Consider the following 25221-nt stretch of genomic DNA (forward strand, 5'->3'; position numbering starts at 1 on the left):
TGACAATGTAAATTTTATAATTAATCATATGTCTTCTTTTTTCTTTTGCTCACAAGAAAGTACTGAACCAAATGTGTAGCCAAATTTTAAAATTTATATTTTACTCATATCTATGTATTTACTTAATTCACACTCTTATACACCATGATAATGTATCTTTTGCTATAATTTTTTTTTTTACTCTGCTGAGTACATTCCAAGAAAACTGCCTCAAATTTTCTGTGAAATGAATCTGAGTAAAGTTTTATTTATGACATATCTAGACAGCTTAAAACTCAAATAGCACAACAATATAAATAACTGGCAATAGCAATAAAGTGTACTAATGGTAAGAGAAATAAAATGAAGCCGGGATGAAGCACATGCCATAAGGTCCTACACACTTGTTAAAATTGGGTCACAAATTTGCTCTGAACTTCTAGCAATCACAGTCAAGGGATAAAGATCTTCAGTTACATGATTCACAGTGCCCAAAATTAGAACAAAATTAGGGAAGGTCTAACTATTGCCATTTCTAAGACCTCACTGAATCTCGCCCCATGAATTCTCATAAGAACTATACATTGTGATGTGTAGAACATTATTATCAACAATGTCTCTACTATAAATAACTCCAATTTCTCTTCTCTGGCAGGTACCCAGAGAGCAGAGATTTTATAAAAAGAAAATTATTAATTCCAGTGTTAGGATTAAGTATAATATTCTCCTTAGGGACTATGCTTTAGTGAGTTTACATGTGCATTGCCTTGCACAGTGGGGACATATCCAATGTATTATTCCTCCATTTACAGTGGAGCAAGAGATTTTACAATAGGGTTCAACCGTGATTTGAACTGACCAAGGCACTTAAGTTTTTCTAAACGAATAATGAAATTGATAGCAGTTAACCTGCAGGATATTATAAAAATAAGTGTAATGAGTGCTTGAGAGGCACTGCATATGTACTTTCTATAAACATTCTCTGCAATGCCATGTATCCCGTGTAAAGCTATATTGACAAATTATTGTAAGGTTGCAGAATTCTGCTTAATTGCTCAGCTTCTATATTACAATGCACATTTGTTATGCTTTTAAAATTGCATTTTGGGCTTTAATGTCTTTTAGCCAAGGCGTTGTAAGACATAATAAAACTACCAAAGACTCTAACAGCCATAGAAACACATATCATATAATACGATTTTAAAAAGCAAATATGCCTTGCTGCTGCCTTGCGAGTGGACATTCATATAAATATATATTTTGTGCATATTTAAAATTTAAGTGTGTAAAATTTTTTCTCTAACTTAAAGCTATCTTTAGAGTTAGCATAGGAAATGAATTGATGTGAAAGAATATTGTTCTGTATTCAAGAGGCACATGGACATAAGATCTTTGAACTGTGATGATATCACCAGTAACCCAGCATACGTATATTTTGAGATATTTTTGTAAAGTCTATTTTTGCTTTGATACAGCCACTTCTTTCTCACGGCTAGTGGAATATACAGGCAAGCTCCTTAAGTTTGATTTTATGACCAATGAAATAGGAAATAAAATGGCTTCAGTTAAGATTATATATACTACTACCTTGGTTTGATTAGCACTATGATCTAATCAACTTATATAATCAGTCAGATGGACAGAATGTAACTTAAGTAAAACTCTGCCAAAAGAAAATATTACCATGTCTCTGAATTTCATTTTGGGTAAAGTGTATAATTTCCTGTAATTTGCACTGAAGAATCTGTATTCCTTAATATTGCTTTTTAGAAAACATTTATTTGTTTGCTTGTTTGTTTGTTTGTTTGTTTTGAAAGAGAGAGAGTGAAAAAGCATGTGTGTGGTGGGAGAGGGACAAAAAGAGGGAATGAAAATCTGCAACACAGTCCTCACTGAGCATGGAACCTGGCTCAGGGCTAGATCTAATGACCCTGAGACTATGACCTGAGCCAAAATTCAGAGTTAGATGCTTAACCAACTGAGCTATTCAGGTATCACTCCTTAATATTCTTAATATCCAAAGTTTAATAATCATTTTGTCTATTTGTTGTGAAATTAATGATAAAAATATATTTTAAAAATGTTTCAGGGGATCTCTGGGTAGCTCAGTGTTTTAGTGCCTGCCTTCAGCCCAGGACGTGATTCTGGAGTCCCGGGATGGAGTCCCGCATCAGGCTCCCTGCATGGAGCCTGCTTCTCCCTCTGCCTGTGTCTCTGCCTCTCCTCTCTGTCTCTGTCTCTCTCTCTCTGTGTCTCTCATGAATAAATAAAATGAAATCTTTAAAAAAAATAAAAAATAAAAATAAAATAAATAAAAATATTTCAGAAGAAATTCAATGGCATTTTTCTGATATAGGAAGTTTTTACTCTATTTCTATTTATCTTATTTACCTAAGTGCTATGTCATTTCTAGTGTTATTTCAAATGTGAAGTTTTTTTATAAGAAGAGTTCTTGAGAATCATTTTCAATACAGATGAATAATTCTTATATTTTTATATAATGCAATTTATTAGGGAAGTAAAAGTCATTAAAATTTTTCAATTTGAAAGAAAAATAGGGCTCAGCTTTATATCAAAAGAATATATCATTTTAATATTTTTTTACATTTCATAAACTTAATTTGTAAATGACATATTCATCTCTCCCATAATTAACACATTTAATATTGTTTTAGTCTTCAATAGATGTGAGGAACTCAACTAGTAAAATCAGTAATTCTTACTCAAAACAAAAATTGATACAGAAACCTGTTTAAAACTTAGAAAAAATTTAATTACTTATATGAGGTTTTGACACTTGACGTTTGTCCCCAAGAAAGAGAAATATCAACTGTAATTGTGTTGAGGATTATCAATATTCTGTTGTCAAAGTCTGGAATGGTCACAGAAGGTTTGTGAATATGGCATTGAAAGAAGAATCAAGTATAGAAAGTCTTTAATTGGTCAATCAGAGAGCCTCAGAAAGAAAGAAGGTTATGTCTCAACTTGAGTTTATGGAAATAAGTACTACTCCAACAATCTACACTTTTAGAGAGAGAAAAGGAAAGTGTGTGAGCCAGGGGAGGGGTAGAGAGAGAGAGAGGGAGAGAGAATCATAAGCAGGTTCCACTCTCTGCAGAGCCCAACATGGGGCTCCATCTCACAACCTAAAGATCATGAGCTGTACCAAAATCCAGAGTCAGATACTTAACCAACTGAGCCACCTAGTCACCCTCAGTCTATATATATTTTAAGTAATACTTAGTTTATCTTTAAAATTAAATGACCTCAACTAAAATCCACTCTGTAATGTACTGCTAGACTAAATTTCCCAATACATGATTTTCAGTTGGCCAAGCCTTTGGAAAAGAACTTGTAATATCTCCCAACTAATCATTTTAGCAAGATAAAACTGATATTTACATCTATTTTTATTAGGTGAGATTCCCTACTGTCCCACTAACAAACTTATATTTTATTTAAGTAATATATTCCAAATGAATAGTGTGTTCCAGAAAGATACAAAGGGGTAAATCTTGTAGTATTAACCATATTAAAGGCTACATACACTATGTACATCCTAATTGCACTTAGAGTCTATGGACTTTTTTTTGAGAGAAGTAAGAAAATTTGCAATTTAGTATGGTCTTTCTGATTGAATGGGGAAAAATTATTTGAAGAAGGGCAAGTCTGGTTAAGTTGATATTTATTACATTATTCATTATTCATCTCATGTCATCTAATCTATATCTAGTTTTCTGTTAAATCTTTTTTTTTTTTTTTTCACCACCAGCATCCCCTTTAATAAAATGTGGAAGGTTGCGTGACAGGGAAAGTGGAGGAGGGAGTGAAATATGACCATTTACAACCACAAAAAACTTCTGTACATGTCTAGCGCCCGGCAGAGGGGAGGGCAGACAGGGCAGCAGGAGGCCGGGGCCAGCCCTACTTATAAAATATGGAACGCTTCACGAATTTGCGTGTCATCCTTGTGCAGGGGCCATGCTAATCTTCTCTGTATCGTTCCAATTTTAGTATATGTGCTGCCGAAGCGAGCACATATTCATCTCATGTCATCTAATCTATATCTAGTTTTCTGTTAAATCTATCCATTATATTCTCAACTTAATATAAAATAGCTTTACAAATTTTTTTTGTAGATTCTCTATCACATATCTTATCTTTTCACATATTTGAGCCATCTTTTCGTGTATTTTATGTACCATATTCATACTTATTTTAACATCTTTGCAAGCAAACTCCTAGATCTGGATTATTTGTGCATTTCCTTTTATTCTTAATCTTCATTATCAGTCATATTTTATAATTTTATAGCCTCTTTGCAAATTTATTTTTTATTGTTTTTGTTGTTGTAGTTGTTTTTGGACACTAGATATTTGTAAATAAAGTACCATAAGAATCTAAGATATTATCTTCTTTCAGGGTAGGTGGTTTCTTTAATTATACAAATTAAGCTGGGTCATATGTGGGTTGCAATTTAGTAAGTCACAGTTTATCTGTAATTTCACCCCTTTTCCATGAAAATAGTCCTCATAGAATTTTGATTATGTATCTGGTTAGATATCTAATTTTGCAGCATTAAAAACATTGGATTAAGGATCCTGGGTGGCTCAGCAGTTTAGTGCCTGCCGTCAGCCCAGGGCCTGATCCTGGAGACCCGGAATCAAGTCCCACATCAGGCTCCCTGCATGCAGCCTGCTTCTCCCTCTGCCTGTGTCTCTGCCTCTCTCTCTCTCTCTCTCTCTCTCTGTGCCTCTCATGAATAAATAAATAAAATCTTTAAAAAAATAAAAAATAAATAAATAAAACAAAACATTGGATTACCCAGTCCTTTGGGTGATCCAGCTTTTCCCGGCAGTTTTTCAGCCTGCCTATCTAGCTTCCTACACAGTGTAGCATCAAACTATGGCTTATGCCTTAATTGGATAACTGGCAATGTTTTCAGATTCCAATCCTTTTTCCCAATAGATCTTTGTTTTTTTGTTTGTTTGTTTGTTTGTTTGTTTGTTTGCTTGTTAACACCATGGAACTCTAGAAGATTTCACTTTGCCTTTACAAGATATTGGTGTAAATCAGTGCCCTTCTAAATAATCTCAGAACTCAGCAAATAAATATTCTTTGGACATATATTTGAGGATTCTCAATTTCCAATCTTTTTCACTTCACTTGCTCTCTTTCACAAAAAGTTTTGGGATTCTCTCTATCCCAGAAGAGGGGCTAATAAAGTACAAGTCAGGCTGTCAGTCCCTACCAAGGATTAACACATGTCCTCAGGAATGGAGATAAATGAAAGTAGTCAATATTATCATTTTACTTCCTAAAATCATTTCTGTTTTAGAAACTTCACTTATTCAATTCCTCATTCCTTCTGTAGCCCCTGAGTGCTTTCTAAATATGGAATGTTTTAAACTTAGTTGGCTTTTTCCAGTTGTTTTAGCTAGGTAATTGGCCTGCAGCAACCCATTTTACATCCAAGTAGAATACCCAAGAGTCTTGGGTTTAATGGCCAAATAAGGAATAGAAGGAGAGACATGAGAAAGGATGACCTAAGTGTGCACACACACACATACATACACACACACACACACACACACTCATAAATCCTACATACTTCAATGTAAAGATACATTAAAATATAGGCATCAATTGGAGATACCAATGTTTTCTCCTTAGTGTGCCTTAGGGGGTGACAAACTTTTGGCTTATTCTGTGAATTAACACAGATTGTTCCAGATCAATAGTGTGTCTAGCAAAAGAAAACACAAACTTAAATTGTCCTCCTTATTTGGAGGATAGGATACTAGCAGTCTTTCCAATGTGGGCTATCATATTATCTAAATTATCAGCAATAGTGATATAAATGAAGTATAGATGGAGAACGAGATATTGAGTGACAAGGAACTTTGAAATCTAGGGGCTGGGATGCCTGAGTGGCTCAGTGGTTGAATGTCTGCCTTTGACTCAGGTCATGATCTGGGGTCCTGAGATCGAGTCCCGCATTGGGCTCCCCGCAGGGAGCCTGCTTCTCCCTCTGCCTGTGTCTCTGCCTCTCTCTCTCTGTCTCTCATGACTAAATATATAAATCTTAAAAAAAAATTATTTGCTTAGGTGAAAGTGATTATAAGGATGGTGGTATATTGTGATAACTTCTGACAACACTGGAAAATTTATATGGAGAAAAGAAAAATCAAAGTTTTAAATTCTCAGCTAATATCTTATGTAGAAAAAAAGATAATCTTCATTTCATATTAGAAAGTGTTTTTAATCTCCTTTAACTTTAGGTCAGATAAAACTGAGGACTGAAACAACAAGACAGATTCCTATGGAGCTATAAAAAATAAAAAAATATATGCATTTATTGAATTGCTATGGAGTCATTGGCGAATATATTTTTAGTGGAATAAGGAAGCCATGATACAAAAGAATATATAGGATATGCCATCATTCGCTTAAATAAAAGTAAATAGGGGCAGCCCTGGTGGCTTAGTGGTTTAGCACCACCTTTAGCCTGGGGTGTGATCCTGGAGACCCGGGATCGAGTCCCACATAGGGCTCCCTGCATGGGGCCTGCTTCTCCCTCTGCCTGTGTCTCTGTATCTCTCATGAATAAATAAATAAAATCTTTAAAAAAAATAAAAGTAAATAATATACATGTATTTTCTTATTTTTGTAGAAATAAATAATGGACTAAAAACTAGGCAAATTGATTATCTATGGTGGATGAAAGTGATATGAAACTGATAGGACAGGGGCACCTGAGTGGCTCAGTGGTTGAATGTCTGCCTTTGGCTCAGGTCATGATCTGGGGTCCTGGGATTGAGTCCTGCATCAGGCTCCCCGTAGGGAGCCTGCTTCTCCCTCTGCCTATGTCTTTGCCTCTCTGTGTCTCTCATGAATAAATAAATAAAGTCTTAAAAAAACCCTGATAGGACAAAAAATGAGGCTTTTCTGCCTACACTTTTCATTTTATATATTCAAAAAATAAACTTAATTCAGGAAAGATTCAAGTTTCTAGATGTCATTGTCCCAGTGCAGTTTAGCTGAGAAGAAAACGGATGATAGCATAGGGAAAAATTGCTTAATAGGCAGGGAAATGGAGATAATCCCATCATGGAAATAAGGGACCAACAAAAAAAGTCAGACACTGACCACTTCTGTGGTGGAAATCAAGGGAGCTACTTTCTATTCAGTGCCACAGGGAGGGAAAATAATAAAAAGGAGGATGATCCAATGTTTTGGCATTTAGGAAATAATTAGCTAAAAGATAGAAAGGAATTGGGGGATGGGCAAATGGGGAAGGGAAAAGTATAAATCAAATAAGGAGCTCAAGCTCTTTCTGAAAGGCAAGAGTTCACCATTTCCCCAAGGCTCTCTCCCAAAATTAATAAATTTAATGAACTGATTTAATTTAATTCTTCAATCAAGCATGGGAGGGAAAAGTAAAGTAAAATAAAACAAAACCAGAAAAACAAAAATGATAAAAACCACAAGAACTCTTCAGATGATAGTTTAAATTAATCTCTTAACAACAGGGATTTGTTTCAGTTTTTCTTTGTTTCTCTGTGTTCAAATCTGAGTCTTTTGGAGGGAAGCATGTACCGGGCTAGAACAATTCTCCAAAGGCCCTGCACTGGAAATCCTTTTCAGGATGTTTTAGTCATTTTTCCATACACAGTATGCTTTGCCTCTGAGCCCATTGTTTGAAATGTCTATTGCTCTTTGGGTCATAGAGGAGCAAATCTTTCAAAATGGCCATGCTGGCTTAACCCAGGGAGAGGAAAGTTAACATACAAGAATTTCAATTACTGTGAATTTAAAACAACAACAACAAAAATCTTTCTGAAGTTATAGTTATGTTCAAGTAGAATGTGCCCACATTTCAAAAATGGCATTTTTCTGTTTTAATTTGCCATCATTGCTATCCTGCTGCTCTCCCAGGAGCTAAGCCAATGTTACCAATTGCATTGCTCTACTCTGCTGTGACCAGAATAGTCAAGGGGACTTCACATGGGCTTTCCATAAGTAGAGCCACACCTGTACAAAGAAAAAGCCCTTCATATATAAACCCCAAAATAAAGGCTGTTGATGAGGATATAAAAGAAAATGGATGATAGTTGGATATATACATATATCTGAAGAGACAGGAGGGAGAGGGAATAAATGCTATTTGAAGCCCTCATAGGAGCAGAAACTATAGGGTTCCCCCCCCCAAAAAAAAATAGAGGAAGCAAAATCTAACCCTAAAAAACAAGAGGTCATATTACTATTGGAGCTTAACAATAGTCCCAATCTTGTGACATATCAGGAAACAATAAAATATCCAATTCCTAATGCCATTGTCCCAAACAGGTTTATAGTTTTGAACCTAATCTATAGTGTTGCTGCAGATCCTAATAGTAGCTCAGTCATGTTCACAGAAAGAAACATAGGTACAAAAGATAAAACATTTTGGTCTTGCTTGAATGTCAGTCATTCTATGCTAGGTTTTTTTGTTTGTTTTTTTGTTTTTATAGTTAGAATGCCCATATAACTTATCTCCCAAATGGAGCCACTTTTGAGAAAGAATGAGCTGGAGGGAACAAATGCTAAAATAGGCAGGATTCTGGAAAGATAAAGACAAACCAGAACTGTTCTGGGTAAATCAGAATAGATAGTTACCCAATCTATAATCTATCTATGCACGCAAACTCATTTGGGAAAAGTCTTTAAAAATTTAATTTTCTGGGACACCTGAGTGACTCAGCGATTGAGCATTTGCCTTTGGTTCAGGGCATGATCCCGGGACCCTGGGATCCAGTCCCACATCGGGCTCCCTGTGAGGAGCCTACTTCTCCCACTGCCTGTGTCTCTGCCTCTCTCTCTGTGCCTCTCATGAATAAATAAATAAACCTTTAAAAAATTTAATTTTCTAACTGTGTTTTACCACATCTAGAGAGGGTTTAGGGATTGGGTAGAAATCTACCTGTACCTAAGGTCCATATTTTCAGTGTCATTTAAGATTTTTAGTATGTCATAGAGCTTATTTATTTATTCTTGTGGCAGTTCAAATCAAATATTTTTTGAAAACAAAAAATTTCAAAATCTCCTGATTTCCATCTCTTCTTTGAGCCTCCAGCATTTTTTTGTGAGCAAACATCTTAAATTCTAACCCATAGTAGCTATAGTCCCTGCCTCTTTCAGAGGAGGAATTGCTTAGACCATTAAAGTCTCTGTGATAAGGGCTCTTTTTGTCCCTATATTTATTCCAAAAGAAGTATCTCCATTAGTAGATTAGGGAAATGAAACTTCTTAAAATGTGCCTTAAGCCTATATCCCTGGACTCCAAAGAAGAACATGGATATGGCATAAGCCTTTCAAGAGAACATATTTGTCTAGAAACTTAAATGTGACAGGATATAAGTAAAAAATATTTCTGCCAGGTTTTTACTTTTGTTTTTCTTTTACTTTCTGTCCCATTTCTTCTTTTCTCTTCTTCTCCTGTCCTCTCCTTGTCCATAATCCTTTAAAGTTCAGTAGATATCTGTCTTTTCTATTCTGGTAATATCTGTTTTTCCTCCTACTTAATATTATATTACCTTGAAGTTCTCTCAATAGTGCTTTGAATATTTCTTGTTGATTTTCTCTATATTTTTCTCTTGAAACCACCAAAGTCTTTCTATTTGGTCTATTCAGAGCCACAAGAACTATTAATTGAATGTGCTTGTTATTGATTCTCTTTCTCCAAAATTAAGGGATATATCTCAGTAGTTTCCTGGGTTCCAGCACCTTCTTGAAGAGCAATAGCAGAATGAGCTGTACGGTATTGTCTCTTTCCCTCTTTCAATTGTAATCCAGCCTTTGCCACTGTAAAAGTCAGGACCATCATAGAAAATCGATATCAGGCTCAAATTAGGATAATGCAATAATGATTAACAAGAGACTATCTACAACACTTCAGGCACAAAGTATACCGCAAAGGACAATGGGGTACCCACAAGGGAGTGTGGTAGACAGTTACCACATTCAAATCTAAATGATTGAGGAAGCAGAATGATTAATAGAAATTAGAAAAACATAGTGGTGCTACTAATACCCCAAAGCCCAAATGGATGAAGGCCGGGAGCAGTTACCTAAACCGAATAGAATCATATAGAGACGACCAACTTGAAAGAGGGCCAGCCTGTGACCTTCAGCAAAAAGGATAAAACTAACCTAAGGAGAGCAAAAAAAGAAGAAATCTGGATGGGACACATCCCAGTACTGCTCAGTAATCATTCTCCTTCCCTCTGCTCTTTTTTGTAGGGCTCATTGTTGACTAAATCAGAACTGAAACCAGATGACATGGGAACTCTTTCATATAGCCCAACAGGTCAGTTTCCCAAGACAGAGCAAAAGGGAAAAACTTGGGAAGTGGTTCAGAGGGACAAGTGGGAGATAGTTGCAACCATCTATGCCCCTTACCTTTCGTAGCCATTCTCTCCTTTGTGAAATGTATTATACCAAAAAAAAAACCTGACATATAGAACATTAGTGTTTTCATTTTCTTTTATAAAAAAACATGTCCTCTGGTCAAAGGCACTATTATAAGAGATGCCATCGCTGTGTATAAAGCATTCATAAGAGGTAAAAAAGTAGTACTGCGAGACCTACTACAGGCTGCAAATCCATAACCAGAATGCATGTTTTCTGGTAATGGTAAGTGTTGTGTCTCTGTGAGAAAATGGGTCAAACCTAACAACCCACCACTGTCAAGCCAGTTGTTTTCCTCAGAGAATGGTAATATATCAGGGGTTGGCATTTGCCTCCACCATTGACAGGTTGAATATCAAACAAACTCTCCTTTCACATTAAATGACCAACTATATTTATCAACATAACTACACCAACTGGGAAATTTCCCTTCAGTATTTAAGTATAAGATCATTGCTAAGTGGGATGGTAGTATGAAAACCAATGACCTCAGCTTAGTCCAGAATATCAGGAAGGATTACCACAAACCATGTCACTGCTTTTTTTTTTTTTTTTTTTTTTCCCGATGTTAACTGGCCATAGGACCAATAAAGTAGCAACTCCAGGAGTCTATGTTCTAATTCTTTTTTGGGTTTTTTCTAGATGTTCCTACAGTATAATTCTTTGCTTTAGATCTTCTAATATTTTTTGATCCAAGTGGCAGAGTATCTTGACTACAATCTGGACCTGCTGCAGAAATTTGTGCTCTAGGTCTCAATCATAATTGTTCTCCATTGGGGTTATCTAAAAAAATATTCAGAGCAGAATAATCAAATGTAGAATTTTCTGCTTCTGAAATCTGAGAGGTGTCGTGGAGCACCATACCTCCTTCTTTTGGTAGGTAGCATAAAGTGAAGCAAGGTTTCCCTTATTTTAATAGGCAACATCTTTAAATGCTCTGTACCATGGATCCCTAGAAACTTCACCAATAGGATAAGTCTTAAATTTTGGAGGGTTTAATTACCACACTCTTTGAAACATATCTAACAGTAGGGCATGTAGGATTCTTGCTACCTACCAGTTATTGGATCCAACTAGCATTAAACAACGTAATGGATCAACAAGATGTTATGAGGTATACCAAGAGGACCAAAAGTTCTCTACATAATATTATAACAGAAAGACCAAGACAATAAAGATATACTATTGTCATTGTTACATAAATAAAAACTGCTTCTGATTTTCCTTACTTAATGGGAATATAACAGCATTTGGCAAGTCTGTCACTACATTCCAGGTGCCAGGCTTATTAGTATTTTCTCCAATAAAATATTGTATCCAGTATGGCAGCTATAATTGGCATTACCATCTCATTAAGTTTATGAAAACCTACTATCAGCTTCCCAAGCACATCAGATTTGCACAGGCCAAGCAGGTGATATAAATGGGGATGTGACAGGATTCACCATCCTTGCATCTTTCAGATTTTGGGTGACAGTTCTATACTCTATATTTACCCTAATGAAGCTATATTGTTTTGATTTACTATTTTGATAGGGGTTGGTGGTAATTCCAGGCCTTTTAGTTGTCCCCTTGTCATGATGACTCTCACTTCACAAGCCAAGAAAACAATGCAAGGAACCTGTCAGTTAAAAGTTACCTTTTCTTAATTGAATGAGCCCTTATGAGAGGGCACAGGGCTTCCTTAAAGCTAAGATTCAAAGAAGAAGAGGTGTTTGTCCTCTCTCTCTCTCACTCTGTCTCTGCTTCTCTCTCCCTTTCCCTCCCTCCCTTCCTCCATTTTTTCCCATGGATTCTGTAGCCATTATGAAATGAATTCTGCTAGCAACCTGAGGGAGCTTGGAAGCAGATCCTTCCTTAGTTGAACATCCATATGAGAATGTAGTTGAGCCAGCACCATGACTCCAGTCTTGTGAAACCCTGAGCAGAAAACTAAGAACTCAGCTAATCTACATCAACACTTTCAATCTTTGAAACTGTGAGATAATAAACAGGTATTGTTTTATTGTTTTAAGCTTCTGTTAGCAGTAATTTGTTTCATGGTATAGAAAGCTAACATAGAAACTTACTATGGTTGAGCAGTATTTTTCAAATTCAGCACTCTGAGATTTTGGGCCAGAAAATTTATTATTGTCAGGATTGCCCTACGCATTGTGAGATGTTTAGAAGCATGTCAGGCCTCTATTCATTAGATGCCAGTAGCACCTACCTTCCCACTTGTGACAGTGAAAAAAAGTTTCTAAACATTGCCAAATGTCCACCAGGGGACAAAGAAATCACCCCATTCAGAAACACTGGTGTAGAGGCAACAAGAAGTAGAGAAATTGGTTCACAGCAGAATCAAGATGCTCATGTGAGGTTGTGCAACAATCACCAAAAGTGCAGTTACTGAAAAAAATTTTTGGTAGGAGCACCTGGATGACTTCGTTGGCCAAGTGACTCTTGGTTTTGGCTCAGATCATGATCTCGGGGTCATAGGATCAAGCCCCACATCAGACTTTGTGCTGGCATGAAGCCTATTTCAAATTCTCTGTTTCTCTCCCTCTGGCCCTCCACACACCGCCCCACCCCCACGCCCCATCCCCTGCTCATGTGTGCATGAGCTCTCTCACTCCCCCTATCTCTCTCTCTCTCTATCAAAAAAAAAAAAATTAGGTAGATAAGAGAAGGGATGGCTTCCATCAGCAAATGAGTGTCAGGGAAATGTAAAATTTCAGTTTTTCATATCATTCATATCTTTCCATAAGACTTTATGTCTCAGGAACCCACAGCTCCCCCAACAATATCCTTACATCAAGCTTAGAAGACTTGATTCTCCTAGCCTTTCAGATTTTATAGAACATTTGGGAAAATTAAAAACAATGACAACACAACTGCTGTCTTTCCTGAATATCTTAAATACAAACTTTATAGCAAATTTCGTTGAGTTCTGAAAAGATGACGCTAATCCATTAGAAGCCAATGTGTGAGTTTTACTTACAAACTTTATCAAAATATCACAAACGCTTCATATTTTTAAGTAATTTGACAAGCAGGACTGTCTAGGAATGACCCCTGGACTCTGTTACCTGAAAAATGAGTCACCTGAAACCTGGACCTACCTCTCAATAGAAACAGATGCACCCAAACTGTGCTTCTCTAGGGTCTAGTGCCTTCCTTCTCCTGGCAGGAGGTGCTGTTCCTGAACCCAACTACCCATGAGTCCCATAGTACTCCAGATAATGAGTATATGTCTTTCCCAGGCCACAACTCTAAACAGCTGGAATTATAATTGAGATTGCTTGAAGCCCCAGTAATCTCATCATTCCTCTCCTGGAAAAGTTATCTTCTAAGAAGGTAAAGGTCATACTATATCCCTTCTACTATTAAAAGTGAAATACGTTGCTACATATCTAAAAAGTTCCTTGATCTTGTACGCTTATCTATGGGATTAATGAGAGGATTGGGGGAAACATACCTTCTTTTCTTATTGAATACCTGCCTTTTACATTTCCCCTGGTAAAATCCATTCTTCAGTTCATACTGTGTATTGTGAATTTGCTTGATACTTGATAGGTGGTGACCACAAAAAGATCCACTTTGCACAACATTTAGGTAAATATCCAAAATAATTTCCAATACTTTCTAAATGGATAAAACAAATAAATCCTTCTTCATTCAGATTGAAAAATATGAGTTCAGTTCAACAGATTATTTATGTATATATTCTCAGTAATTAAATGTCAAAGCAGCTGTTCCATAAGTGGCCTGAGGTGATCTTTGAAAATGGTTTGCTATCCACTTGATCCAGAAAACCCTACAAAATCTTGCAAATCAAGAGGTTGGAATTTTTCTGCTCACTTTAAGAACACACCTTGCAAATCAAGAGGTTTGTATTTTCTGCTCACTTTAAGAAACTGCCCAGGCCATCAAGGGTATGTGAATATGTGAAAAGCCACTAAGTATCTGAAAGATTTCACTTTATGGAAGCAGTGTGAGCCATTCTGTTGTTAGAATATTGGAGCTGGTAGATGTGCCCACGCCAAACAGTGGGTTTCATGGTCCAAAGGTTACTGGATTTTTACTGTGCATGCTTAAACATGCAGAGGTTAATGCTGAACTTAAAGGTTTAGATGTGGCTTCTCTGGCCATTGAGCAGCATATCCAGGTAAACAAAGCCCCCAAGATGAAGTGTAGAACACACAGGACTCATAGTCAGATTCACCCACACATGAGTTCTCCCTGACACAGAGATGATCCATACTGAAAAGGAGCAGATTGTTGCTAAACCAAAAGAGGAGGTTGTGCAGAAGAAAAATATCCCAAAAGAAATTGCAGAAACCAAAACTTATGGCCAGAGAGTAAATTCTGCATATAATAAATGACAAAAGTAAGAACAGGAAAAAAATGTTCAAGGAAAACCTTGTGATTTTTTACTCAGTTGAAAACTCTCCAGTGAGGATATATATGGTATGGTATGCACAAATAAAAGAGCATAGTGTACTACACTACTATGCACTACATGTATGATGTATATGTATTACATTATATAATACATTACACCATGAAGATATTTTATGTAGTTACCTTAACAGACTAATCTATGGAAACATCCTTAATTTTGCTGGCATATTATTTACAAATCAGAAGTATAATTGCCTTTCTACAGTTTCTAACCTAAGCAACTTAAACATGAATTGTTCTTTATTCAGTGATGGAAAACAAACTCTAATAAATGAATTGTACAGGCATTATAGATTGGAAAAAGCAAGTATCGTTTTTGCATTGTCAACTATATTCTGTGTCTTCGTATAAATAGCTAGAGGCAGGCTTGAATATTTTACTTTCATTTGAAATCGACTAATGATTTCATGTTATTCATTCCCTGGTACCACCACCAGCAACACTTCTACCACCACATGTTTTATTTGTTTGTTTGTTTCTTTGTTTATATTTTAATTTAAACTCTGTATCTTCAACCTAGTGGAAGAAAGGTTCTCATAAACCATGGCAATGTTTTACAAGTTTATGTATGATTATCTCCATTTGAAGCATGAGATACAGGGAAAAAAATGAAAAAAGGTAAATCAAGCTATCCTACAAAATAATTTCACAATTCTCATCTTAGCCTGGAAGTGTAAGTTCTTGAAAATTCCAATATTAAACTCATGCTTTATTATTTTTATCTTCATCTATACCAAGCATTTACCCCATATACCCACATAGGACCCTTGTTTTATTGCTGGTATACAGCTGTCGTTTCATATGGTACATGAACAAAGGAATGAATATCGATAACAGTATTATTTATATTTGAAAAATTATTTTAGATTTTTTTTTGTCTTCTCCACTTATTTTCTTTGAGGACTGCCCTTCCTGAACAAGCACTCAAATACTTGACCCACGCCAGTCAATTAGAGCATGCTATTCTCCTGGACCAAAGTTTTGGTGCGGAAATATGCATGTAGCTCCAGTAGGGTAAATAAGGGATCTTTTAAGGAGATTGATATGAGAGATGGGAGGTAGACTGTCTCTTTCCTTTTTCAGACGGTGAGCTGTATGGACCATGTAAGCCTGAGTGGCTGAATAATTTTTTCCAGCCACGGAGAGAGCTCTTATCAGACAATGAAGCCCAACAACTGAAAACACAAATAAGTGAAAGGGTGAGTAAGAAACATAGTGACAGCTATGTGATAGCTGTGAGAGCCAATATATTTCATCTTTTTTTGCTTTCGTTTTTGTCTAACTGTGGTTTTAAAAGTCATTTTAAGTTATTTTATGACATTTAGAACTGAAAGACTTCTGAGTAATATAACTGTCCTGTGTAATTTAGTATAAATTTCCTTCCTGCAAATCAGTATTCCATTTTGACCTAGTTTGTCTTTTAAGAGATAAAGAGTACATTAGTTAGGTTCCAGGCAGGAAACAGATCCCAATCCCAATGGGCAAATTGAAAATAATTATTGAAGAGACTTACAGAGGTGGACAAGGTCAGAAAAACCAACAAAATATGTTCAAGCTAAAATAAAAATATTCTGAATTTCATACTAAAAAATCAACATAATTCTTCAGCTTATGCAAGAAGCATTTTAATTTGGGGCCTTTCCTCCCAGTAGTGAGAATTTAATAGAAAGAAGGTAAGCATGAACTTTTTAGCACAATTTTATAGACTCTTCCTATAATTTCATTTATAGTAAATTGAAATATTTATTGAAAAACATTTTTCAGGGTGCCTGCATGGTTCAGTCGGTTAACCATCTGCCTTCGGCTAGGGTCATGGTCCCAGGTCCTGGATAGAGTCCCACATCAGGCTCCCTGCTCAGCAGAGAGTCTGTTTCTCTCTCTCCCTCTGCACCTCCCTCAGCTTGTTCTATCTCACTCACTCACTCACTCTTTCTCTCAAATAAATAAATAAAATAAAATCTTTTTTAAAAAAAAAAAAACATTTTTCTTCTTGAGAAAATGCATTTGCCAAATGTAGAAAAAAAAGATGAAACAATAGTCAAAATGTATGACACTCCTTAACCAAATTAGAATATTTTCAACGTGGTATTTCTCTTCACAATGTCTGCCCAGAAAGAATATGTAAGTAATTAGAAAGTTTTTGTGAAGATATAACAACATATGTTCAGATAGGTTTATTAGACAATGAAAGAATTGCCAAATTTTCCTTAAGTCTATTAGAAATCTCTGCTGTAGCTTACATGAAAAAAGAATGTTCCCAGTTAAATAATATTCATTTATCTTAGGTACACAAATGGTTGTGTACACAAAAGGTTGAATCATTTAGGAAAAATAGACTCTTAGAACAAATTATGAAAGTCATTCTGTAAATAAAATGAATGATTTATTTTGTCATAAGTTCTGTTTGTAATGATACTAACTTGGGCTGGGAATAGTCTCAACTAGCATTAAGTAATCTTTAAAGAAAAAAAAAAGTAATCTTTAAAGATAGCCTAGAAACAAGAGAAAACAATCGTATTACATGTCTTTTTTAAATATGCAGAATATACTAAGGTTCACATTTTAATCACTTTAGAGAGCAACTTCTGCATTATTAGAATACTTGTTTGGCTTCATTTGCTTTATTCACTCAATTTTCCTAAATGAAAAGCTATAATACTATCTAATAGTGACAAAGTAATGAATATCCAGAAACTTGGTTCAGCATATGAGAGTATTGCTGTTTTTTTTTTTTTTTTTTTTTTTTTTTTTTTAGTATTGCTGTTTTATGGGCACTACTGTGTTAATGTCAAAGTGGATTCTCATTGCAGCCACATATACTCTGGGCATACAATTAATGTTGAGTTCTATATGAAGATTAGAATTAGATATTGTTAGAATTATGTGAACACTAGGAGATTGCCTCATTTTAATATTTATTCAACTGAAGTCCAGCTAGCTTAAGAAACTTGTTTAAGAGCACATAGCTACTTCAGAATAACCCAGGACTACATGCCAGGTACAAATTAGGAGTGTGTCTTTGGATTTTTGGTGAAGATATTACAAAAAATACTTACAGCTATTACAGTACAAACTGCTTGATCGCTGTCATTGACAATAGGCTGAGAATCAATTATTAGGCTTTTGTAGTTTTTCTTATCACTTGTATTAGTCTCAATATTTTGCTTCTAAGAATGTGCCATATGTGGTACACATCTAGGATTCCCCTAAGATTTAATACAGTGTTGTATACCTCATAAATATTGAATAGGGAGTTATACTTTGCATTAATGTTAGAGTTCCCCAAGCTCATAAGTCATGGCTGTAATGATTGGGTCCATTTTTATTATATATCGCTATCACTGAAGCACTGTTATTGAATTTCAAAGTTAGCTGTCAAATATTGTTTTCTCTAAATGAGGATTCCATCACATGTAGATAATAATTTAATTTACCAGGACATGATTCCTAAATGCTTTGAACTAGGATTTCCTAGTTCAGTAGTGAATATATTTCCTAGACAGTGAATATAATTTCCTAGACACTAGTGAATATATTTTTAAGATGACCATGAAAATGTAACTATGGGTCAAGGTGATGTGGTAGTTCATATTGCTGAACATTCTGAAATGATAGCTAGAATAAAGCTTTGGATTTTCTAAAAAGCATTTTGGAAGTTGGTGAACTGAAAGTTTCCCATTCACCTAGTGATTCTTGTGCAGTAGGAAATTCGGTTGATGGCTTGAATTAAACATCTTTTTCATGTAAAGGGAGTAGAGATTCAATCACAGTTGTAAAATATAGATCTACTTCCTACCTTTTGCTAAATGGCGGGGAGCAAAGGATTTCCTAGAAAATTTCAATATAAAACTGATTTTACAAAGTTTCCCAGTTATGATGAGGAGTTGTTAAATTATCATTTAAACTGCATAGGATTGGGCAACCCAGGTGGCTCAGTGGTTTAGCTTGCCTTCAGCCCAGGGCCTGATCCTGGACACCTGGGATGAGTCCCACGTCAGGCTCCTTTGCATGGAGCCTGCTTCTCCCTCTGCCTGTGTCTCTGTCTCTCTCTCTCTCTGTATCTCTCATGAATAAATAAATAAAATCTTTTTAAAAAATAAACTGTTTAGGATTAAGTTGTAAAAGCGTAAGGGATATGGTAATGTACAAAAATGATTGTTTAATGAGGACCAGGTCATCAGGAAATGTTTCAAGAAAAGACAATACTGAAGCTGTTATTTGAGAAATAGTTATAATTTTAATTTGGCTTGGTTTAGGATGTACTTGATACAAAAAATATTTTACTGATAATCCTCTCAGTTCTCCTAGAACAAGCATTCAGTTTAATACTTTTGTTTTGTTTTGCTTTGCTTTGTTTTAGCTTTAGGATTACTTAAATATTACTGGTGGAAAACAAACAACACTTATTTAAGCAAAAAAGTAGTTAAGTATATTTTCTTCTGCAATTAGACATAGCTTGAAGGATTTTGACCCAAAGTACTCCCTAAGTCCTTAGATCAGTAATATGAAAGATTAGCTTCTAGGCTAGTTATATTTAATGAACTACTCACATAGGTATCATTTTCTGACTCTTACATTAAAACCAAAATGATTTTATGTCACTAAGCTGGAATATGATTTTAAGAGCTTATGCAATATGCCCAAGGACATCTACTGTGTCATCTATTGCTGTCAAGTAAGGAAATCCACCTAATTGACTTATATTGCAGGATATTTAAAAATAAAGACTGAGTGAAATGACTAAACTGGCTGTTTGGCTTCTGCGAGAGAAGCTAATATGTTTTTAAAGAAGGATTATATTTACTTAAGAGGATTGAAACCTCGTTTACCACTTATGATAATATTCAGCTAAGAAATATTCAGTGATGCTTCCCATCTCTATTTTAGGAGCTGCATAGAGTTATGACTGATGCATTTGGTTCTCTCCATAATTTTCTAATAATATAGCATACTCAAAAGCAAATGAGCCTGAGCTTGCACTGAAGTTGGAGAACAAAGCATTTGGTTCGATCATTCTTAAAAGGGACAGTAACTTTTTGTAAAACCCCAGAGACCTCAACGTGGTTTCATTTCACATTCTTTTCAGTAGGTACTATTCTCAGCATGAAGCAGTTCCAAAAGACATTAAAACTGTGAGATTCAGGAAACCTTTGGATCAGATAATTACCATTTCCTTCATTATATATTAATTCAGGATGGTTTCCTTTTTGTTTCTTAAGCATAACTGGTGCCATGTATTTTTTTCTGAAACGGTTAGAATGTTTCTGTTCAAGGTGATTTGCAGCTGCTTAGGCAGCCAATATTTTTTTTCTTGAATAAATACTGAAACACATTATTTGGAAGTGAGAAGACAGGCGCAGGTGATTTCCAAGTGTTCTTCTGTTCAAGAATGTTATATACTATTTCAGCATAGCTTTAGAAAACAAATAATCAGTATTCCACCTTTCACATGTTTCCCTCAAGGTCACAATAATATAATAAAACATGTGCACAAACACATATATATATGTACATATGTTGCTCACAGGGACAATAATGCAAAAACTCACATGATTGCAGGTCATATTTTGTCATGGTAGTTTTTCATAAAAAAATAACATTTATGATGTCAGATTTAGGCAGTCAGAAGAGGTGCCTGATTATGTATTATGGATCTGTTATTGTGCCTCTGTATGTGATAATTAGCAAAGGATATAAAATAAAAAGGCAAAATACTTGTTCTTGAGGAATCCAGTTTGTGAGAAAGATAAGTAAACAGTCAAAACACAATGAGGTGAATGCTTCAGTGGAAGCATGCAGGAAAGGGTAACTGGCACTCCAAGAGGCAAGGGGATCATGGTGAAACTATGCCTTGAAGATTGTGTAAGAATTCTTCATCTGACAAGGAAGAGAGGTCTCTTAGATAAAGCTACCAGCACCTGCAAAGTCCAAAAATGTGAGAAAAATGGGCATGCAGGTAACAGAAGGACATTCCTTTAAAAGAAATATCAAACAAGTAGACCTCAGATGGGGGAAAATGAGGAAATTAAGCATCGATTAAAGATAGAGAGATGATTATGGTTGTTTTTTCAAATAAGAAATCCTGCAGTTAGAATTTTAGAAGGATGAAAACAGGTTTAGGTACAGACCTCAGAGATATGTATCAGAGCAGCCAACTATGGAATTTTCTGAAATAGGACCAGAATAAACACCTGTGGCAGAGGCAGCGTTAATGATAAACTATGGAGGTGTAAGGTCTAGCACTCTTCATTTACGGGGCCCTTACTTGAATCAACGAAGCAAAATGTCATTCTGAATAAACCTCACTTGTGTACCTAATTTTGCATTTGTAATTTTGTGATATATATTTTTAGAGAGTGCCTCCAGATTATACAAATTTTGGGCCAAACAAATCCTGAATTCACCTTGCTTATAGAAGAAGTCCATGGTAGTACTAAAAAAAGAGTGTCAAAGTAACTGGCTTAATTTTGTAAACTAAGTCATTAAATTATAAAATTGCATTATTGCTTAGCTATACACAGTGGAAAAAATAGAGCTATGTTTTCATCCTCATTTCCAAACAAAAAGTGGGTTTTTTCTCACCAATAGGGATTTATATACATTTTGTCCTCAGCCACCCATTCCAGCCCCTACTTGGGGAGAAGTTGGCCACTGATCACAAGCATTCCTATTCCCTGATTTCTCAGAGATGTAGTGTGCACAGGTTAAAGAGAATTAAAGCACAGGAATTCTGAAATGTGGTCCATGGCAGAATTATGCAGTGTCTCTACCTACTACTGAAACACTGGATAAACAGGGATCAGTTTTAGTGAGAAAGATTTGAAGATATGAATGTACTAGTGCAGAATCTACTACATAAGATAATAACCTCAGAGGGTTCAGGATCCAAATGCGAGGAAATTGTACCAATGATGCTAAGCAGATTTTTAAAACTGTTCTATTCTATGCCCTGGATTTTCTATATTGGTAAGGGTTGTTTATCGGAGTTAATTATTGAAATCAACTTTTACAAAGCTGCTATAGTCTCACCTATTGACACTTGGTGTGAAACAAATGAGGACCCCTACCATCTAACAAATCATAAGGATAACATACATACAGATAAGTGGCAATATATCTTCAGGCATTATTTCTACCTAAAGTAACCACTAGCCAGATTAGTTAGAAAAACTTGAGAGACAAGTTTTGTCTGCTTTTCAATCATATAATACTATTCTTTTGTATGTGATTTCTTTGCCTAATAGTATATCAATACGATTCATCCTGGTTATTGAGAATAGTAGTAGTTTATTCATGTCTAGTGCTATACTGAATTCTGTTTTATAAAGAAATATTTCAAAATGTAATCTTTTCCACTGTTGACTGACATTTGGGTTGTTTTCAATTTGGGGCTATATGAACAAGATCTGCTATGAATATTCTGGGTTATAAATGTCAGTGAATGTATCTAACATTTGCTTGGGTTTATAACTAGCAGTGGAATTGATGGGTTATACAGTAACCACATATTCCACTTCAGTAAATAAAACAATAAATATATTTTTTTTAAAGTAAGTTAACTCAACAGCATTTACTTTTCAGTGTATACATGATGGAGATACCAAAAAGAATGGAAAGAAACAAGGGGGAAATGTATAACTCTCTCGATTTGAGAAATAGGGGAAAACAGTGTTTGTACAATTATGATAATCCTTTTCCTATAGTGAAGTAGTCATATTATCATAAAAAATGTATTCAGCCATCTGCTAGATGACTAGAGATATGTGTTTGATCCACAGCTGTTGCAATAAATGCTATTTGTAAGTTGAATTGGACTGGTAGTATTGTTCTCAAATTTGAATATATATTTCCAGATGACATGTGCCACTTTATGGACATGCTGCAGAAATATTAAGTAATTACATGGCAGAATGTAATTTCCAAGCTTTTCTTCTACCATTCATAAACATAATGCCTTCATATTCATACCTTAAATAATCAATCCGAGACCAATCCCAGTAAAACTCTGGCTTTCATGTGATATAGGGAATATGCCTAGGATCTCCATTCCATCCTTATAATGACAGATATTGGGATATGTTCATTGGTTTGACTCTGGTGATCATTACACGATATATACATATATTGAAACATTAAGTTGTACATTTTAAATATATACAGTTTTTACATGTTATTTATACCTCAACAACTACTAAAAAAAAAAAAAGAAAAGAAATTTCATCAAATCCGAACATTTTCCTTGAAGCAGATGAGCGACTAAATTATCAAGTCAGAGAGTTGTCATTCTCTTTTTAATGAACTCTAGGAATGGATCCCCCCCAAGCTTTCTGAGTAGAACTTCCAGTGTTTTATTTCTCTTATCATCTAAGAATGCTCTTTTTAGTGTTTAACTGAAATGACTGGCTATAGTGTTAAGTTTCATGGGTGTAGTTATATATTCATAAGATCCTTCATTTACTTGTAGCCATCAATTAAGCCATTCCATAGTCATTTAAAATTTTTCCTTCTTTTAGCTAAATAAATCTAAATGTTGTGACCTTTCTTTATATTATGTGGATTCCATTCCTTTAGTCATTTTTCTTTAGTATTTTGAATCATCATTATCACCATTATATTTCAGAATTAGCCACAATATTTTCATTCAGTTCTGAAACCCACTGGTTTTCTCTGGGACCTTAAACAAAATCTATTATGTGAGTTTTAAAAAAATGCAATTTTAATAAAAAGAATACACACATTCAATATTCCCTCTATTACTTCCCATTTATGACTTAGTTTTTTAATCATCAGTGCTCAAGTAGTCTTTCACCATTGGCTTCACTTTCATTTTCATTTTCATTATGGGTCCACCTTCAAACTCCTCTAAATTGAATTTAATTCTTTAAATGATAAATGGAGTGATTCTGTGTGAATTTCAATTCTTTATTTTCAAGTTTGATAACTGAAAAAAGATCCTAGTAATAATTATGCAAAGTTCAAGGAGTCAGAATTCTCTGTGTGTTCCAAAATAATCCTCACCAAATTGTATACCTCCTTACCAGTGTTAAGAAAAGGCCAACTCATCTTCAAGACAGCACCCCACAACTCAGGGAGTTTTACATAAGTTCCACACTACCACCACCACCCCCACCAGGCTTCTAGACATCTCTGTCAATTCCCCCATCCCCATTTCTGCAGCCCTCATATCTCCATGGCTTTTGTCCATTGCAAAAAAACCTATACCTTCAATAAGTTCAACTCCACAGCAATCAGCAATGCCTGTGATGTGAAGAACTATTGTTATAGGTCTTTTATCTCTGTTTATATCTGTACATCCCAAGAAGACAAGAACTCTCACCCATTCATCCCCCATTCTCTGATTCTAATCTATATTAAATTTGTGTTGGCTGTAAGTAACCCTTATACCATACCGATCACAGATCCCTCCATTATTTCTGTAAACAACACATATCAGCTTGACATGGTATATGTTTTAGTTAATTATTTGTTTTTCTCCATTTATATGAATGTACTCTAGGAAAGCTGAAATTCTTGTCTATTTTATTGATTGATGTATCCCAAATATCTAGTATAGCACCTGAAAATTATATGTAAATACATGTTAAAATTTTAGCTATGTTAAATGAATGTATAAATACAAATACATTTCAAAAAACACTTAAATATGTATAAATATATACAAAGTAAAAGGTCTGAGTCATTAATTAAAATTACCAATGTGGGCAGCCCAGATGGCTCAGTGGTTTAGCGTTGCCTTCAGCCCAGAGTGTGATCCTGGAGACTCGGGATCGAGTTCCACATCGGTCTCCTTGCATGGAGAGCCTGCCTCTCCCCCTGCATGTGTCTCTGCCTCTCTCTCTCTGTGTCTCTCATGAATAAATAAATAAAATATTTTTTAAAAATTGCCAATGCATACTATATGTTCACAAATATTTAAGTCTAGATAATTTTGTATTACTTTGTTTTCATTAATTTGTTGCACAGCAATGGAAGACCAATACAACTATAAAGTCTTCAAGAAGTATGATGTTTCATCTAGTAGGAAGAAAAGTAAAAATTTGCCTAAATGAATACATTCCAAAAAATGTAAATATCAGAATAGCTCTTCCACCTATCTAAGGAAAATATCTCACAATATATTAATAGTATGTTTCTCCATAGAACAAGAGGTCTAATATCATAGTAGGAATATAATCCTCCTGTTAACATTGCTTAAATTATATTTCTTACCGAGAATACTCTGGCTTTATGACAGTCTTCTGGGAGTGTTTTCTTTTTAAAACACTTCTGTAGCCAAGAACATGTCTGCTTGAGTAATCACCAAACATTGGCACCATTCCAGAATCTTTT

At 35.2% G+C, this 25221-nt stretch overlaps 1 long non-coding RNA gene and 1 other non-coding gene across 2 annotated transcripts in view; both read right to left on the reverse strand.

The window, feature by feature from the left end:
- Positions 1 to 25221, reverse strand: part of LOC140609552 (uncharacterized) — a 58304-nt gene extending 33083 nt beyond the window's left edge. The window contains exon 1 of the long non-coding RNA XR_012011359.1: positions 25102 to 25221. This is a non-coding gene — a long non-coding RNA (uncharacterized lncRNA). The remainder of the gene's footprint in view (positions 1 to 25101) is intronic.
- On the reverse strand, positions 3911 to 4017 carry LOC140609636 (U6 spliceosomal RNA). The gene has a single exon (XR_012011391.1). It is a non-coding gene; the product is annotated as a U6 spliceosomal RNA (small nuclear RNA).

Source organism: Canis lupus, chromosome 18, assembly GCF_048164855.1.
Source record: "Canis lupus baileyi chromosome 18, mCanLup2.hap1, whole genome shotgun sequence".
NCBI lineage: Eukaryota > Metazoa > Chordata > Mammalia > Carnivora > Canidae > Canis > Canis lupus.